Here is a 9876-nt window from a genome sequence, read left to right as displayed (position 1 = left end):
ACTTGCCAACCTCTGTTGAAGTTGCTATGTTTTATACTAATATTCATTCACTCATTTGATATGATATAGCAACGAATAAAATAGTTTTCATGAAGTTTATAATTACATGGAATAAAAACTAAAATTAATAGCAGAGTGGAAAACAAAGAGCATTTCACTTGTTAGTTCTTCACAGAAGTCAAGGAATTGATGTTTGAACCGAAATATCTAAATAGCATTTCAACTTCAATTCAGCATTTACTGAAAATTTTACTAACTACAATAGTTACATCTAACATGTATATAGTACTTGGTAATTAACCAAATACTTATTTTGTCCCTCACAACTTCCCTTATTTTGTCGCTCACAAAACCTCCACAATATACATGTTAGGCCAAATCGTTGTCCCTGTATTACAGAGGAAGAAAGGGTAGCTTAGAAAAATTAAATTATTTGCCTAAGGATATTGAATAAGTGATAGAGCTAGGACTTAAACTTGAAGTGTGGTTGAAAACCAAACAAATAAAATGCTAACTAAACTGTAAACATACATGCACAAAATTATTCAATAAAGAAATATTAAACAACATTCATTTATTCTACAAGTATTTACTTCTGTCTACTAGGTAGGCCAGATAGAATATGTGGTCCCTAACCTGGACCTGGATGATTGAGTAAACATTCAAACAAACATAGGAAGGGCACATGTGGAGGCAAAGCACAGTTACAACTATGCAAACCAAAACAAGATGTGAAGCCAAGAAAGTATCTAGTGTGTTTAGGAAATTATGACTTTTGAAGGTAACTCAAGCATAGGTCAGCGAGGAAGATATGTTAAACAACCACGAAAAACAGCATTACCTAACTTTATTTGAGCATTTCCTATGAGTGAGGCACTATGACAAAAGTTGATATCTATTGCATCATTAATCCTCAAACAATCCAATGACTTAGTGTCTATTTTAGCCTTATTTCATAGTTGAGGACCGAAGCAAATAAGGGTAAAAAAGAAGGTGGCATATACTAAAGGATCATATACTAAAGGCTCTATTGACACTATGCAATGAATACATACTTAATTTCACTGGCTTTGTAGACCCATTAAAGGTTTTAAATGGAAAAAGTGAATTTTGTATAACATGATTGATACTGTAGGAAATGAACACTATCAGCAGTATGAAGGAGGGATTGGCAAGGTAAAAGCTCTACACTTTGCTTAACTTCTCTCCGCCTCTTGGTGTATATGTGAAGAACAGATAAATCAATATGGCTGGGAGGCATAGAAACTGGAAGACAAATTAGGAAGAGGAGACTAAAAAAAGTAGATTAGGTCAAGATTCTGCAGGACCTTGCTAACAATTTAACCTTTACTTTGTAGGTAAGCTTTATAGCACTTATGAACAAATATTACTATTTGCCCATTTATGTTTCCCTCAGTAGCTAGCATTGTACCACTAGATTGTAAATGTGATTGACGAACATTAAATGTTTTTATTAATTTATTAATAAATGTAATTTTATTAATTAAATGTTAATTTATTAATTTAGCCTATATAGGACTAAATCTAATCAAAATGAACAGATACAAGGATTTCTGTGGAAACATAATGCATATCTAGAAAAAAATAACATGTTCTACAAAATCAGACAATAAAAATGACAGATTTTAAGGGAAAGAAAATGTTAGGGCACTATAACTATAACCCATGAAACTTATGACTAGAGCATAATATCATAAAAAAAATCCTAATTTTAAAAATATTTGCACAATTTAAAAAACATATTAACTACCTAATAAAGAAATACTATGATAAATATGGGGCTTTGCTTTTAAATAACAATGAGTAAAAGTTACTTAATGGACAGAAGTGTAAGGAAAGGATCAGGTTGCTGAATTATGTATGAAGGAACAAAATGCACAGAGGGAAATTACTCAATTACCTATCCAAGACAGAGCATGTGGTCAGGTGAGCCAAGAAAAAACTCTGCAGCCAATGGACATCATGTACAGTACGTCTTTCCTCCACATCTTATAAGTTCACCTGTGTTAGTGTACTTTGAATATAAATGTTGTTACTTGCTTGTACAAAATATGAATTGCACATGAACCCACATAATTTCCATTCTAAACAGACATCATTCCCACATTTACAAATTGTGTAAGAGCTAATTAATGTTCCATATATATAACAGGATAGACTATAACTGGAATTACAAATCTAACATCAACTAATCAGAGAATTTTTTCCTTTTTTAAGCATATTTTTATGAAGAATATTTATAAAATGCAAATAACATCTGAATGAAAAATAACTATAAAACAAACAGTCACACTGTCACCACCCAGCTTCAAAATAACATTTAGGAAACCACCTGCATGATCAAATCCGCATCAGTGGCCCACACTTGGAACTACCATCCTGGATTTAGTCCGTATCATTCCTTTATCTTACTTATAGTTTATCCTAAGTACTATAGTGTTTGATTTAGCTTGTTATATTTTGTTTTATAAATGAAAATCTATGGACATAATCTATGCCTTGGTTTGTTCATTCAATATTATGCTTTTTAGATTTAACTGTGATAATGCATGTACTTGTAGCACGTTCATTTGCACTGCTATATATTGCATTTCATGAATATATTAAAACTCATTTATCCATTCTATGGTCAATGGACATCTCAGATATTTTCCACTTTTCTTGCTATTATAAACAAAGTACCTATGCATATTCTTTTACCTGTCTCCAGGTACACATGTACAGTATTTATTCTGCATGTATACTACTTGCTTGCAGGGATTTTCATGTTCCACTTTATTATTTAACACAGATTGATTTCGAAAGTGGTTTTAACTCTTTTCATTCCCAAATACATTGTATGAGACTTCCCACAGCTCTCCATTTCTACCAGCATAAGATATAGATTTTTTTAACTCCTACCAATCTGATAACTGTAAATGGTTTCTCAATGCAATTTCACTTTGTATTTTCATGATTAATAACGAAGTCAAATATCTTTTATTTTGTTTAACTTGCTAGTTCATGCATCTTTTAATATGAAGTGCACATTCAAGTCATTTGTCCATCTTCAGCATTATTTGGTTTTTACATGTAAATTTGTAGAATGTCTTTGTATATTATAGATTCTCATCTTTTATAGATTTTAGATTCTCATATACATTGTTGTTACTACATTCTTCTCAGTTATGGTCTATTTTCACTTTATAATGTCTATTAATAAACAGATAATTTTTGTGAAATTAAATTTGCCTTCGTGGTTTGCTAATTCTGTGTTTTCATTAAGAAATCTTTTCTAAGCCAAGAATATACATATATTTTCTTATATTATCTTGCAAAAGATTAGATATTGCCTTTCACATTTAAAGTGTTTAATACATTTAATACATATACTTTTGTATATGGTATGACATAAGGAGCATGGTAAGGAAAGACTTTACTTTTTCCCATATTGACAGAGTTGATTCAGCACAACCCATAGTCAAATGCTTTTGCCTACTGATCAGCAATGACAGAGCTGTCTTAAAGTATTAGTATGTTTCTGACTCTCTTCTGTTCTACTGGCCTAAATCTGGAAAAACAACACATATCTTAATTACTGTAACTTTACAATAAGAATTAATATCTGGTAGAGCACATTCCCCAAACTTCTTCTTCAGCAAGAATATCTTGGCTCTTCTTGACCACTGCTCTTCATAAACAAATAAAACCATATTATGCTAGTACACACACACGTACACACACAATGAGAGAGAGAGAAAGAGGGAGAGAGAGGGAGAGAGAGAGAGAAAGAGAATAAAGCTTTCAATATTTCACCATTAATAAGGTACCTTTTTTTTTTTTTAGCAGTAACTCAATCTGGTTAAGAAATTTTTTCTTCACTTGCTTTGTTAAGAAATTTTATCATTATTTATTATTGCAATGTATCAAGTAAATTTTTGAATCTAAATGTTATTCTTATTGATTTCTAATGCTGCGTCAATCTTACATTCTTTTTATAAAATTTTGTTACTATATAACATTTATACATTGCTTGATTCACTCTGCTAATACATTAAGTTTTTTAAATCTAAGTTTTTGGTAGAATCAGTCTATAATTGTCCTTTTTAAAAAAAATACTGTCTTTGTCTCCAAAATATAAGTTGGGTAATCCTTTTTTCTGTCATCTAAAAAATTTTATAAAATTGGAATTTTCAGTTGCTTAAAACTTGGTAAAAGATTCTAATAAAATGATATGGTAATGGTGTTTTTTGAGATTAACAACTGAAAATTTTTAATACACATAGAGCATTCATATGTTCTCTTTCTTTTTTATTGTTTTGGTAACTTATGCTAGAAATTTGCCATTTTCATGTCTCGAATTTGCAGCAAAGAAGTGTTTAAAATGTCTTTTTAGTGTCTTTTTAAAACTGATGAATTTTTTATTCTCTAATCATCTATCTTCCAAATCAGCTTAGTCCATTTTCTCTTTTAAAGTTTACTTCATCCACATTGAATATGATTACATATATACTCTTTTAGCTGGTGCTTTTTATTTATCCCAATTTTCTGATCTTTTTTACTTATTTAACTTATATTGATTTTTGACATTGATATTTCCCTTATAATTTTTCATGTATTTGAGAGCTAAACGTATATTTTATCTTTCATTGATTGCCATAATAAGCATACCTAACTTAAAAATTAGAGAAAATCAATCTTTTTAAAATTCTCTCGAACTTTACAAGAACCTTACAACCCTTTAACTCCAATCACCTACTCTATTAAAATACTATTTTGATGACAATATTTTTGTTAAATATTTCTTCTAATCTGACTTTTATTATAGTCAATGTTTGTTTAGAATTTTCCACATACTATTTCTCTCCTTCCACACTCCCTCTTTCCTTCCCTATCCCATTCTGTATCCTGGACTTTCAAATGGGATTTATATCCTTCTTAAAGGACTTATTTAGAATTTAGAATTATTATTTAGAATTCTCTTTGAAAAGGAACTGTTCATGATAAACTCAGCTCTTATTTCTCAGAAATTTTCTTCATGTTGCCTTATTTTTGGAAGAGTTTTTTGGATGCATAATTCTAGGTGACCAGTTATTTTCTATATGCCATTTAAAGATACAATTCTACACTTTCTTTCACCTTCCATTACTGATTGCATTGTCCGCTCAGTCTAATCATTGTTTCTTTGTTTGTAAACTGTTTTTACTCACTGAGAGGCTTTTAATATGTGTTCTGTGCTTCAGTGTTCTGCAGGTTCTAGGTTAGAGGATTCTAGGTTTGGGTTTATTTTCATTTATCCTCTGAGACTTCTGCATCTCCAAATAGGTGTTTTCCATCATTTCTGAAAATTCCTTGCCATTATTTCTCTAAGCAGTGCGTCTGTTACGATCCACTTTTCCCTTCTGGTAATCCATTTAGATATATGTGGTGCTTTATTCCTTATTCCACATATCTCAACCTGTTTTCTTCCATATGTTTTAGCCTTTTATCCTAATTCCCTCAGATATTCCAGTTCCATAATACTCTTTTACCTCTATACAGTTTGCTATTTAATCCATCTTTTGAAATTTAAGTTATGATTATTGTTAGATTTTTCAAATCTGCTTGTCATTTTATAGTTCATATTTTCCTGTTTTAATTTTAAATATTTTTATATTTTATACTTGTATATTTTATTTTTATATCTGTATAAATTCATTATCTGAAACTTTATCAGGTTTAATATTGCTATGCCTTATTTCTGCTGGCTCTCTTTCATGGTGACTTACTTCCTTGTGTTGCATTAGTGAGTTTTAATTTTTGATTATTCACTGTCCTTTCTTGTAATTTTATCTTTGGGAATTCTTTGAGGCCAGAGTTGAAAGTATAATTTCCTTCAAAGTAGACTTCTGCTTACTCCATAAAGATCCAGACCATTAAATTAGGTCTTATATATTTTCTAAGATTTGCTAGCATGTCAAAAAGAACCTTTATCACTTTTATGCCTCTTATTTTCTTATGCTTTCTTACCAGATGTTTTTGGATGCACTGCCATCTGGCCTGCAGCTTTCTGGGCAGGAACCTTCTGGGCTGGAGCCTTTTTGCCTGCAGTGGTCATTTTTGCTGGAACCTTTGCAGCTGCACCTTTAGCAGCAGGTGTTTTTTTTTGAGGAGAAGCTTTCAGGAATGCTGTCTTCTGAAGCTAACTTCAAGCTTGATTATTCTGTTTCTCATTTTCTTTGCCTTTGTGACTTTGTAACAATCAGATTTGTCATCCCGGCTTCAATCTTCTGGGCCCATCTTGTGGCTGCGCATTTTGTACTGATATATGCCTTCTGCCAGGCTTGTCAGGCACACTTCTTGGCAGGCACTGTGTAGGCACCTGAGGATGTCAATGAGCTACATGCATTTGAAAGAAACAGCCTGTCTCCTCACCTTTGTGCAAGGTTCATCAACCAAAGCTCTGTTCAGATCAATAACATTTACAGTCACGACCAGCTTCTGGGCATGAGGCTCAAAGGAGATGTAGGCTGCCCTGCCCACTTCCACAAAGCGCCTGAACACCATGTTGGTGGTGTTTGTGAGAAGAAATGAGGTCTTATTTTAAAATAAATCCTTTGTGTCAGGTTTTTTCTATTTGTTTCTTTTGTTTCTGTTCTCCCACAAAGGATATGTCAATTTGGGTCCAAATAAGGCCAATTTGTGTTTAGGAGATGCCTCACCCCCACCCCACCTACTACTAAAATTTGTATAGGAAATTCTTCTCAATATGGAAGTTTATAATTTATAACTGAAAGTGTACCCCCTTTGGTTACCAGAGTCATGCAACAGGCTCTCAAAAGTCCCCTTATATTATGTAGACAGTAGATTTGTTTCAAGTTCTGTGTACCTTTCAGAGACATCAAAACCAAAGACTGAGATCACTACTTATGCAAAGGTCTCTTAGACAGAAGTTAGTTTTAGTACTATCAAATATATCTGGATTCCTACAATCATATTAATTTTGGATCCTGAGAAAAAACAAAATTTCTTCCTACTTACATAATTTAAAAGTTTTATTTTTTACCTTTTAATGTTTCCACTGGAAATATAGTCTGCATATTATCAGAAGGACAGTCAATATTCTCTTTTCCCTAAAATATTGGCTGGATGAATGTTAGTAGAAGGGTGAAGGAGTGGATTGCCTAACAATCAGCTGCTCTATACTATCCCTCTATGCTAAAGGTTGGCAAACTTTTTCTGCAAAAGGTCTGACGGTAAATATTTTAGGCTTTCATTCCACATGGTCTCGACCTCAACTACTAAACTGCTTTTTCACTGCAAAAGCTGTCACAGACAATACCTAAATGAATAAGCGTGGCTATATTCAAAAAGAAAAAGAAAGAGAAGAGAGAAGGAGGTGGGAGAAATAAATCTACACATTATCTAAATAAGTAGTGGTGAACTCCCACTGGCACATCTAAGCACAGGAGTAATGACTTGAGAAATAAGTATTATGAACATTTCTCTGAAGTAGACATGGTGAATCTCCACACTGTACACCAACTTCCTAGGAAACCAGTGAAACTAAAAAGATACATCCATCTTCCCAGTTGCCCTCTGATAATTCTCATTCCAAGAATTATCCAGTAATCTTTCATCAGTGGTAAAGTTTGCACTGGGACCTATATGTCAAGAGATATATAAATTTTTTTCAAAGAAAGGAATATACACTGTACATTCCATGAAGAATGTGAATTATATTACTTGAGAATGGCTATAATGTATGCCCTTGAACTGGGCGCCACTTAAGTGATTTTCAGATGGCAAAATTGAGATTAAAAAGGTTGCTCACTTGAAAATGACTCTTTTGGTACTCCACAAAAGAGAATCTTATAAATTTAGCACTAAATGTCTTTGTAAGAGGTGAGACATTCCGTGGAGCATATTTTAACAGTCTAATCATTAACCTAGGTTGGGCCTTTTAAAAATTTTAGTTATAAATTATAAAGCATAAGTTTCCAAATTAAAAATTTTTCCTTTAATATAAAAGATCACAAATAATAGCAACAGATCATAAGTATTGATAGCCAAAAAAAAAACAAACAAAAAAAGTTCCAAACATGACAAAAATTTCCAGAAGGATTAAGTTACCTTTGCAACTAATATTCTAGGAGAACAAATATGCAAAGTATTGGTTAGGGACATTGGTTCTTCTTAGACATATTAGTTAACTTTTGTCTGGACTCCACATAGTTGCTAGTTCGAAGAAAAAAAATATATAAACTACTATTCTAATGCAATAATACTCAAATATAGTTCAACATTTTATATCAAATATATAGCTGTATCTGAGTCTTCAAACAGGGCAGAAATGGGGTCAAGCCTTTTGGTACAATCTGAGCTAGCAGCTAAACACTGTCCTAGATGATGCTTCCACGCTTTCCAAAGAGCCCTCTTGGTATTGCCTATAACGAAAGAAGAAACAGCCTGAGGCATCATGTTTCCCCAGATCTAGAAAACTCGCCCAATTATTATATACATCATTAACTTCCAGTTCTTGAAGGATTCTACATTTCATAATATTTAAGACCTTAAAATCTCATCAAGAAAAAGGATAAATTTAAAAAAAGATATAACTATATATTGACAAAGGTGATATTATACTATTATGCAATACTGTTAAATTATTTCAATATGATTATCATAGGCTTTTTTCTATCATTTCCACATTTTCTACATGGAACACGATTTATTGTGATAATCAGGAAAAAATACATACACGTACACACAATGAATTAAGGTCAGTGTTTAAGTCCAAGTTTTACTTTCAGTTTACCCAGTGCAGTTTTGGCATGTGCTCTCACTTTGTGGGCCTTGGCCATCTGTTGGGTGATCCATCCCCAACTCCCACCCCAGCTCTGGTTCCTGGCATTCTTATGCTTGCTCCCTGTTTTTCAGTATAATTCTTGATCTGACTCACCAACCCCAAGTCAACAGTTCCTGAAAAGCTCAGTGCTAATTTTATACTTCTTTCCTTTTTGGAAGAGAAGCCTACAAAAGGTGTTCTTAGAGATGTGTAGCCCTGTTTCTTGCTAACTCCCATTAGGGGACTGGGATCAGTAGGAAAAAAAGCTGAAAGAAAAAAAGCAAAGATCTTACCATTCAAAATGTGGGCTGAGGATCAGCAGCATTACATCTATCCCAACTGTTTCTCCAAGAACCAGCTCCCATAATCTACATCTACATCTACAAATTATCATGATTTTTTAAAATCCGGATAGTAAACTTCACTTGATCCTCAAAAAGTGTTTAACCTTTTCACTATATTGTAATTGTACTATTTCATGGGTTTTACCTACTACTATTGAAGAGCAATTTGCACTCACAAAACTAATCCTCTCTTTGTTCTGCTTCTGTGGAAGTGCTTTATGCATAGGCAGAAGGGCAGAGTGATCTGAGATCAACTGAAGACCCACCCTCCCCTATGATTGCTCTGTCTGGATAACAGATAACAAACATATTACCTAAATTCCTAAATCACATGCTCTGTAACTGCCCAGAATCCATGCTAACTGTAACAGTTTGGATATAAAAGCAAAATTGCCCCTGAGCTCAAGGCCCAGATTTTCAGAGCGCTAGCTTTTCTGGGACCGGCGGCGTAATAAACCTGAGTTCTTCAACTCTCCAAGTGGTGCTTGGTTTCTCGCAGGTTTTGTTTCACAACATTTCTGCAACACTATATTTATAAACTGCAAGTGTAAATACAAAATTTCTCAAACTTTTCTATTCAAAAAGGAGACTATGAACCAGTACAGCAATTTCAGATGAGGGTCTGATAGAAATGTACAATCTCGGGTCCCATACAAAACCTAATGAATCAATATGAATCAATATCTATATTTTTGAAAAGGATCC

The 9876-nt window shown here is 32.9% G+C and overlaps 1 pseudogene; it reads right to left on the bottom strand.

The window, feature by feature from the left end:
- Window positions 1–5995: 5995 nt before the first annotated feature.
- LOC120622152 (60S ribosomal protein L14-like) lies at window positions 5996–6701 on the bottom strand (annotated as a pseudogene).
- Between the last annotated feature and the right edge of the window lie 3175 nt (window positions 6702–9876).

The sequence above is a fragment of the Pteropus medius genome, unplaced genomic scaffold, assembly GCF_902729225.1.
Source record: "Pteropus medius unplaced genomic scaffold, Ma_sr-lr_union100, whole genome shotgun sequence".
NCBI lineage: Eukaryota > Metazoa > Chordata > Mammalia > Chiroptera > Pteropodidae > Pteropus > Pteropus medius.
This window is presented reverse-complemented; position numbering and strand designations above follow the sequence as displayed.